The sequence below is a fragment of the Pyrgilauda ruficollis genome, unplaced genomic scaffold (genome assembly GCF_017590135.1).
Source record: "Pyrgilauda ruficollis isolate IOZ18807 unplaced genomic scaffold, ASM1759013v1 scaffold3, whole genome shotgun sequence".
Lineage (NCBI taxonomy): Eukaryota > Metazoa > Chordata > Aves > Passeriformes > Passeridae > Pyrgilauda > Pyrgilauda ruficollis.
Genome location: NW_024524377.1, coordinates 22,738,359 through 22,749,210, shown reverse-complemented (window position 1 = coordinate 22,749,210; position 10,852 = coordinate 22,738,359).

The window sequence follows — 10,852 nt, the reverse complement described above, 5'->3', positions numbered from 1 at the left end:
AAAATGGGCATAATTTATGCTGCTCTTCTGTTATTCATCCCTTCAGGAATTATTGTTCCACATGAGCAAAGGTAGGACAAGTAGCTAAGTTGCCTGAGGTACTGTTGAACAGTGAACAGATGGTTGGAAAAAAGATGTGTAACAGTGCTCAATTATTTTTTTTTCCAGGGATGGTAAACTAGCCCTTATTTAAAGTAATTTTGCTGAGGGGCTACTCATGAATTCCTCTTCACCACAGAGATTCACAAAACATCCCTCTGGTGATGTTAGACATTGTAGTGATGTGGCATGTGGGAGACTTTCTATACCTGGGTTGTGCTGCTTACCTCTTCAAGGAAAGAACAAGTACTGTTTACTGTTTATGTAGGACAATTTGCATCAAGTTCCTGTGAGTTATGCTGACATCAATAAGGGCGAACAAGGCCATTGTAACATTTCTTCTTGGTAAAGTAATGGTCAAACTAAACCCTAGGTTATCAGAAAGCCTTTGGATTTTCAATAATTATAGTTATTCATGTGGTGAAATTTGTGAAAACACTTTCATATGCCAGAACTATTGCACAACATGTCTGTCAGTGGATTCCTGATTCACTGTGATGAGGGTTTTATGTGTGGGGTACGTATCTGACATCCTGTCTCAAAATTGTACCCTTTCTGAGAAAGAGCTAAGCCTTGTGCCCTTTCTGAGATTGCTGAGCCTTGTGTAATGGTAGGACACTTTGAATAAGGTGGATTCCATCCTCTCAGGGAAGTGTTCGTGTCTGCTAAAAAAAAAAAAAAAAAAGCTAAAAGAAAAAGAAACATTTACTTCCCATTATACATACACGTCCTCCTAAACCATTTAGAAGTGGGGTAAAGACCTGGAAACCTGGAAGACCTGGGACCCCCCCATTTGTGAGGAAGAAGCAGGTGAGAAAAAAGATGAGAAACTTCCCACTGGTAGTAGAGACTTACGTTATATGTGGCTGTCATTCACTGTGGTTTTGAAGTCAAAGCCTGAGCTAGAATTGTGTAAAAGCACATACACTGATTGTTTCCCCCAAAAAAGAATATCCCTAGAGACCAGAGGCCACAGTAGTTGAGCTTTCTTTAAACAAGCCACAGGCTCCCTGTCAATTTCTAGCATTCAGAAATAGTCCAGGCAGTGTGCTTCAGACATGCAGAGAAACATAGAAATTACAGAATCACAGAATAAACTAGGTTAGAAAAGACCTTTGAGATCATCAAGTCCAACCTGTGACCTATCATATCAGCTAAACAGAGAGTGCCTCATCAAGTCTCTTTTTAAACACTTCCAGGGACGGTGACTCAACCACCTCCCTGGGCAGCCCATTCCAATGCCAAACCACTCTTTCTGTGAAGAATTTTTTCTGTATCTAACCTAAATTTCCCCTTTCACAGCTTGACGCTGTGTCCTCTCATCCTGTCACTGGTCACCTGGGAGGAGAGACCAACCCCCACCTGGCTACAACCTCAGAGAGTGATAAGGTCCCCCCTTCTCCAGGCTAAACACCCCCAGCTCCCTCAGCCACTCTTCATGGGGCTTGTGTTCCAGACCCTTCACCATCCTTGTTGTCCTCCTCTGCATGCATTCAAGCATCCCAACATCCTTCCTAAACTGAGGGGCCCAGAACTGGAGCCAGTACTCAAATAATATATGCCTTGTTCTGGTAGGAAGAAAATCCCATATTGGTGTCATTAGGAACTATCACTCTGTTTTGCAGGAGCAGGTGACAAAATGTGGGATGGAAAATCTGTTAAATTCGAAGGCCACAAATTCCCCAGAAGCTACTGCATCACCTTCCTAAACCAGAGGTCTCTCTTTAATTCTGTCCTTCAGTGCATGGGAATTCTCTGTGTTCTCTTTGAGATGTATGACAGCCACCATATTGCTGGGGTTGAATTTGCTTGCCCATCTGTGACAGCTGCCTGGGGGAAGCTATAGTGCAATGTTTCAGGTCTTTCAAAATATAAATCTACACCAAGCCATGCAGGGACATACTAAGGTTATGTACTGGTAGGGTCTGAATACTGTCTATTCTGAAATCTTTCTTCTTTGTAAGGTTTCCTTTGTCATTGATGTGATCTCTTCCTGTTGAGGAATCAGTCTCTCCTCAAAATACAAACATCTCCTAGGCAGCAATTAAGAGTCCTGTTGTGCTGATCACAAGTGTTAACCCTGTTGATCTGACACCATTCTAGAAACTCTGCTTCTTCCCAAACATCATGCTGACAATGCCATGCTATTCCTCCCTCTGTAAAGGACCAAGGCAATGATGTTTTTTCATAATCTCAAAAAGCCCTGTGGCAATAGACTTTAGTGCCTCCCAAATCCCCTGTGGAGGGGAGGGAGGGAGAGGGTTGCCTTTTTTCACAGAGAAGAATTTGATCGATGAGCCTAAGGTCCAGAGGCTTTATGCACACCAGATCACCCTCCCCAGTGTAGACTGCTCAAATCTACATTGTCTTTGCCCTCATGAAACTGAAATCACCCCAGGAACTGTTAAAACAGGGAACTATGAGAATACAGCTCAGCAATTTTGCTCCTGGAATCTTTTCCCAAAACTTGGCAGACATCAATCATCCTCAAATTTGTAATGTTCTTCCCATGCTGGAATTATTGAAAAAAAAAAAAAAAAAAAAAAAAAAAAAAAAAAAAAAAAAAAAAAAAAAAAGTAAGAATCTCCCTGTCATCCCATAGACCATAGACCCAGGATTTTAAATAATGACTTTTTCTGACTGTTTCAGGTATTTCACTTGAAGCATAAACTAGAAATAATTGTTTGTATGTCATTCAGAACTGATGATAATAATTCATGTATGCATATGTATGTATATATATATATGCAAAATATGACATAATATACAGTTTGTATATAATATAAACTACTGATTTAAATTTTTTCCTTATCATCTGTAACTCTAGTACACACGAGTGGCATTTATACTGAAGTTTTCAGCCATCAGCCAACCCAGTTCTCAGAAGCCAAAGCCACATAAGCAGTTTGTAGAACACCAATAATGTCTACAACTAGGACATCTCAAAGGCCACTCTGGGCTGGCTGCATCCTTCTCACTCAGGCAAAGACAAAGGTATAGCATCAATCATGGCTATGGCTGCATATCTGGTGTTATCCAGCAGCTTTTCTCACTGAGGAAATCTTTCACATCTGAGTAACGTCTGATCTAGAGATCCACTGATGAAAACACTCTGGGAGCACATGAGGGTGCCACACATTAAAAACCAAACAAACAGGATCCTTATCTCTTTGGGAGAAAACCATCTCAATATTGATCTGTTCAGGTTTGGAAATTATATGATTTTACTGTGCATGTACATTTAACAGATTACCCTTATTTCTCATTTTTATAATTATGCACCATGAGATCTCCAGCTGACATAAGAGACATAGACATGGTTGCAAAACACAAATTATTGACTGTGTTACCCTAAATTCACTAGGCACATTCTCCTTTTATGTGAGAATATTACACGGCAATGTAATATTACACGGCAAGCCTGTAATGCCTTGCCCCCCACTTTGCTCGGGTTATTACCACAAGGATACTGGATCCTGAATGGGGGCTTCTCCCCTGTCTTCCTTCCAGGAGGGCACCTCTGCCTTGAGAGACCCCTTGCTTTCATTGTCTGTGTCCATGGAGGGGACCACAAGTGAAAAATCCAGGCTGCAGGATGTAAGGAAATAGCCAGAATAGGAAAACCCATCACATACAAGCCTGAATATAATTATGAGACTCCTAAATATACCTTGGGTCCCAGAATATATTAGGTGCTCTGAACCCACCTGCCATTGCAGGGGGAAGGGTCTGTCATAATTTCTTATAATGGGGACCTCGCTATGACAGCTGTGCTACCCCTCTGCAGATATCAGTGATATCTCAGGAGTCAGGTAACAAAGTCATCTTGTTCAGTTTTCAGCTCAGTTTGGAACTGGAATTAGGGGTCTCCATGAGTTAGAAGAGGAAAGAAGTGTCAAGCCCATGGAGCGCAGCATTTCTAGGCAGACCCTGTTCCTCTCCCAGCTGTGCTGCACTAGCCAGATTCAGAACTTGATTCCTGCTTCTGTTTGCTCCAGTTTCAGGTATCAATAGGGGTGACTGAAGTCCTTAATCATGCAGCCTGAACTCTTGCTAAGGAAGTCAGCAAGCAACAGCAGTACTCTGAGTTGCCAGTATCTGAGGGGAAAGTACTGAGCTGTGAAACTGGAAAGTGGAATTTGCTGTGGCTTATTTGGGATCTTCTGAGTTCCCAAGGGAAGCTCACAGACTTAGCTGATGTGATATGAAAATGACTTGTAAGTTCTGCACAGTACCCACACTGTCTGCATCTGAAGTAAGTGGACTCCAGTTGCCCAGATACACTCACCACAGTTTGTGCTTTGTGGTAAACAGGTTTTGACACACGGCTGTTTGTAGTGAAAACGCAGAGGTTAAGATCAAAGCTGGATGTTGGTACTCTAGCAGCACACGCTTGCTGTGGCTTCACAGAAAACACAGAGGCAGCAGCTGAAGTGACATTTCCATGGCTGTTGCCTCCAAGCCAAGTGAGCATTACCTATTTCTAGCTGGGCTAGCTTGGAGCAGGTGGAGTTCAGAAGATGGGTGTAGATGGGGAGGGGGGAAGACTTTTGTGATTTTATCCTTTTTACATTATGTGTACCAGAAGGCCTGAAAGGAAGGGTCAAGGTCTTGCTATACTTGAACAACACAACACTCCTCAACTGAGGAAACTCCAAATTAAAGGCAGGAGACAAATCTGAAGCAACAGGAGGGGAAGAACAAAACAGAACAGTAGAGAGATCAAAATGATTTGCGAGAAGTATCATTTAGCTCCCTTGATTTTTCTTTAGGAAAATAAAGAGAATATATATTTGTTTAGCAGTGTTATGGGCTTGTAAGGAAGTGTGCATCAATTCTGTGCTCCTTAGAAACACTTCTGCACATTTGATAGATTGAATTATTTGATCTTCAACATCTCTGTGTGCTTAGATAACATACAACTTTCAAAAAGATATTTAGTTTGTAGGGGTTTTGGTTCCTGGAAGCTGTGTGGTTAATTATTCACTTAAATACTGCTATTTTTATCTTAGTAATATTGAAGTTAGTATTCTCAAAATACACCCAATCTTGATAAAAGATTCTGACTGTTGTTTTACCAAAGATAAGTGTTGCTGAAGTTGCTGATTTTGGTCCTAGGCCATCATGAGAAGCTGTCTGGGTTTGTTGAGAAGGCAGACTGCTGGTAGCAGCATATGCTTGCTTTGAATACAATCAGGCAGAGAGTACCATCTCCTAACAGATCTGCTTACTCTGTGCCTTTAGTGTTGTACGTGTGTAGTTTCATTATGAAAATATTTCACTTATTTCATGTTGCTGGTAGCCCCACAGAGCAAAGGCACACTGAGAAAGGCTTTTTTGGCTGGCCTCACCAGCTGAACTTCCAAACAAGTGCTTGATTGTCCACCTGTGAGCTCACATTGCTATTATCTTCTTTTGTGGTTTTTGCAAACATCATTATCTGTGATGTTTTGCAGTGCTGCATGAATACCCTAAACATTGCCCTGAATATGTTCAGTGGACTCTCCTGAAATTACCAACAGGAGCAGGTGTCAGCAGAATTGTGCTGTAAACACAGATCCACGTATGCAAAATCACAGACCAGTTATTTCTCATGCTTTTTGCATTGGTTCTCAACCCTTTTTGATGTAGAAGAGGCAACTATGTAAGCCTGTGTTGAGAAAGAGGCTGGCATCAAGAGACTGTTTTCTGCCATTTTCAACCCAGTTATTTACTGTGCTGAAGTCTCTTGCTGGTAGTCAGAAAAATCTGTGAAAATTTGTGGTCCTGGAAAAACCTGAAGGCTCAGAAAAAAATTTGAAGAAAGCTAGTCCTGATTGTCCAAGCCTTAGACAGGACCCCACAGAGCTGCCTGGAAGAGAAATGCCCAGGGACCTCTAATGGGGGGGAGGGAGACTTCAGTGGGAGCTTTACCACAGCAGTGCTGGAACTGGCCTGAAGAGTTGTTAGCAGTTACCACACAGAAACCAGAGAAAACCAATTTGACTCTTCATTTTATTTGAGTTCATCTTAGTTAACTTACCTCTGCAAATTAAGAGACTGAATTTGACTTAAATATTTTAAAAAATCTGATAAAAAACACAGAGCTGTATCAAATTTTTTACTACAATACAAGCACCTCCTGAAAGTAATGTGAAATTTGCATTATTTTGATGTCAAATCAAAAGTAGCCAGATGTGGCAAAAACTGTTCAGAGTTTAGTTTTATTTTAAACAAATTTGATCTAAATCTCAACCTTGGTTAAGTAGTCCAGATCATTTAACTTTTGCATAGTTTGGGGTTTTATTATAGTTTTTCTAAACAGTTTGCACTGAAATAAAGTGGCTTTGCAAAGCATTACTTGAATACGAGTTATCAACAAGAACAAGTTTGACTCCTCTTCATCCATTTAGCCTCCTAGAATTCTTCCTTCCTCATTTCAGGGGACCCAGTTCAGTTTGCAGGCATTGAGCAAACCTTTCCTGAAGTTCAGGCAAAGGATAGTCCTCATCTGGCTTGTAGAGCGGGGCTCATCTCTTTCACCGTGCTTCCTGTCTGAGCAGAGTTATGTGCAAAGCCCTTTCTTGTCTTCCTTCTCTTCAGAACTGCAGCAGAGGTGCCATGAGCAGAGGTTCCTGCAGGAGAGGAAATTAAGCATTGGTATCACAAGGTCCCAGGTGGGAATTCTGTAACCCAGAGGAGTGAGGTAGCAGAAGGGAGAGAAGAGGAAGAGAACAAACACCCCCCCCCCCCCCCCCCCCCCCCGCCCCCCGCTTCTTACTCGTACACATGCCTGAAACCTTACTATACCCCACTAGTTCTGGAGTCTCTTTCCTGCTTCCCTCACTCACTGAAAGATTGTTGCCAGCCTGAATTTTGCCTTTATGAGGGACAGTAACTGGGGTATCTCTAAACATGCTTGGTAGTTTCCTTACAGCAGTATTAGTCTCTGACACAGGAGAAACAGGAAACACTGGTGATGTATAAGATACCAGACAATGATGTATAAGATGGTTGCATAAAACCCTCCCAAAGTTCTAAACTTTCATAGGTGTTCCTTTGCCCTTGGCAGATATGGGCCACTGTCTCTCTGCAGGCACAGACTGTAGCCAACATCCAGATGCAAAATGCCTAATTAGGTGATTTATAATAATGTCAGTAGCATGTGGCTCACACAATGCAGAGCATTTTGCTGAGCATAGACCTGGTTATCAAATAACCCCTCCCATGAGGGATGATTTAAATTACCTGAAACAGGCTGAAGGTTCAGTGAGATGAGGGAGAGTATGGAAGAGAGCTACCTCTGTAGCTCACTAGTCACTGGCAGTCACCTGGGAAAGGCAAAGCCATAGTTCAGATTAAAAATCTGGTTTTAGTACTTTAGCCCTGAATTCTTCACACAAAGTTCATTAGCAGTCCTTGGGATGGCACTGTGAGGGTGCAACCATTAGACTGCAGAACATGCTCCATCCCATCTCCAAGTCTGTGACCCATTGCCGTGAAGTCACTGTGAAGTGCTGTCCCCAGGCCCTTGGGATGAGACCCTGCAGTACTCCAGGCAGCTGTGGCATCCTCTGCCCAAGCCAAGCAGCTGTATATCAGGTTGGAGAGACCTGAGTGTTTCAGATCACCTAGCACACCAATATCTTACTGGAGAATGAGCCATGTTCTAGGTATATATCCTATCCAATTTTTAAAAATCCCTTTCTGACATCAAAGTCATTTATCCTGTGACAACACTTGTGAATTGAGCTGCTGGAGTATGGCTTCAGGGACCTACCATATCTAGGCAAAGGAATAGCACTTTTCTGCTACTGAGTTGTTAGGACATCTCTGAACAACATGAGGTGCCACAGACACAAGCAGGTCCTTTGTGAATTGCTCAGTTGCACCTAAATGTCTGAAAATTACCATTGTTGCCCTTGCTCTAGGCTCAGATTCTTTATCTGCGTTTGCCATCACCACAGAAAGCGGAGAAAGTGTACCTTAAAAACTACTAAAAAAAGATTCCATGGCCATGGTGGGATGGCCACCACTTCATGATGGGATGCTTTGATGAGCCATCAAAGTGTTCTGACTGAAAGCCTGCATTTAAAAAAATCTACTGCATGTGTTTTACTCTACTACCTTAACTGTAGCAATGTTTCTCTGCTTGTTTTTCTTCACAGCTCTTGTTTTTATTGGTGTCTACTAATGGAACACTTTTGTCATGGAAAGGGAAATGGGTCACCATTACCAGAACACTGTTCAAGTCTCTGCAAGATGCTTTGGATAGTTCTAATTACAGAAGGAGAGCTGGGATCTGTGTGCTGAAGGCATTTGGGTCACTTGGAGACTTTTGTTTAATAATTGTGCAAGATTTTAATAATAGTGGCAAGATTTTTTCTTAAAACATACACAGGCCTCTTTTCTCACTAAATAAATAAAACATATATTTTCTTTATCTTGACTGAAAAGGATATTTCTCTTACTCAGATTTTCAGTGGAAATTATGAATCATGAGCCACTACTCAATATGGGTGGCTGTTTTCTTTAGTATGTCTATATTTTCCAGTAAAGAGCATACTTTTTTCTTTGATCTTGAAACAGAAAGATTACCTACAGAGTTAGTGGGAAGAAAAAACAGGGTCTGATTCATCTGGGTTGGATTCCTGATGCAGATGAAGCTTCCTTTATCTTTAGAAGCTGGTGATGGTGCAGTAGGAAATGCTTCATACCGCTTTGCCTTGACAGTGTGAAAAAGAAAGAAGGAAATGCAGAAAAGATGCTCAGCAGCATCACTTACACTGCCTTGATGTGGCTCCTTGGTCAGGCCAGACTGCTGAGGACCACTGAGGGTGCCTGTCTGGCTGATAGCACAGCCCTGTCAGGGGCTGAGCAGCTCCTTCACAGATGGAAAACCGTGGGAACAGTGCTTGGGAGGACAGTGTCAGACCCTCAAACAGATGAAGCCCCAGGCCAGGGTCTGTTTTGCTGAATAAATATTTTGTGCTTGAAAGAGATCCTTATTCACTGGCTGCATGTTTTAATCAAAAAACCACAGTTTTTTGAGTAAAAAACATGGCTTATTTTAGAAGCAAAGTACTTTTTGCTCTGGAAGTATGCCTTAAAGATTGCTTATTGTAGCCTACAGAAAGTTTGTAGGTGATAGAAGTTGCTGTATGGCTAAGGTTTTGTGAATCAACAGGGTGGATGTCAGGTATTTTTCTGGAAGTTACTTGTCCCCACAGGCAATATTTGCCAACTTCTATTGCAAATGGGGCTGTGTCATGGTCGTGAGATATTGCAGCTCCCCAGATAGTAAATCCATTAATTTAGATTTACTTTCCTACATTCCTGAAACCCACACATCCCTCTAACACAGCCATGACAATGTGTTCAACTTCTCTTTTATGACCACAGTATAATCAAGCAGGGCCTTCTGCCAGGTCCTTCCCCTGAGTTCCCCTTTTCTACACAAGTGAGCCACTGTAAAGTCCTGCTGCTGCCAGCTGATGTCCTGGATCACTACCCTGCTGCAGGAGGGGAGTTCCTGCTTGGGCTTCTGAAGCGCAGGCATTAAGAAGAGCGAGGGTGTGGAATGAGGTGGATTTCCATGAGGTAGTTTCCATGTTCTGTTTCCATGTTCTGTTGTGACCGAACAGCAGAGACACAGCCAGAAGGGACAGAAATGCAAGCATTGGTCTGGCTCTCAAGGATGTAGGTAGCAAGAGCTACTGAGGTCTAGCTCTGTTTTCATGAGAGCAACACGCTAAGCTCTGATTAGAGTGATCCTGTTGTCCCTTTGTCTCATGGTCCTGGTCCTGCCCAGCTGTGTGGTAGCCCCATTGAAAGGAGCAGTTCTGCTGGCACTCAGCCAAGTGCTTAATGCAACATCCATTGTTTCACTCGGGCCCACAAGACACTTAATGAACAAATATTTTTCTTTCTTCTTTTTTTTTTTTTTTTGGGGGGGGGGGGGCATGGGGAGTGTTCAGTTTGTTGTTTTGGGTTAGATTTTTTTGGAGGGGGCTGTTGTTTTTCAGAGGGAGAATTATTTGACTGAATAGACAAAAACAAGTACCTTACACTTTGTGGAGGAAAGTGGCCAGCTAGAGGACTGAGAATCCCAGTTTTGAGCTTCTTCCTCTAGTGTTTGTCCTCAGGAGCCTGAGAAGCCTATGCAGTGCTCTCCTACTCCACAGATTATGTTCAAACTGCCACCCTTGGAAGGCTATGTACTCCCTCCTGCTCTCACAGCTGAAGCTAACATAATTTCCATTTTTCTCAGTGTTTCAGAGATTTTTCCAGAAGAATCCTAGGGCAGCAAATGAGTCTTCCTTCTCATCAGGTGGAAAGGGAATTCCCCCTTGAAAGTCTTTGCACGATCCAGATGTTAAATCCTGGCCTTAATTTTGAGAGATGCAATACAATATATAAACTTCAGTGAAACTTGCTGCTGCAGTGCATTGAGACAGGGATGAAATATCTTTGGTGATGGATTTGCCAACAGTGTGCTAAAAACTGGGAGGAGTGTTGCAGGATTTAATACGTGGAGACATTTGATATTTCAAAGTTGTTAATGTTTGCAATTTTAAAAAATTATTATGCTTGATGTGTGCAGCAGCTAAATCTTTCTTTTTGCTATTCAGAGCTGATTTATATCTTTTTAAAAATTGATCTCAAGCCATACAAGATCTTATTACTCCCAAGAGGAATTAAATAGCTCAGGCATACTCATTTAGATGAAGTTCACCCTCTGACCTCTTATTCATATCTCCAGTTCATACCTGTC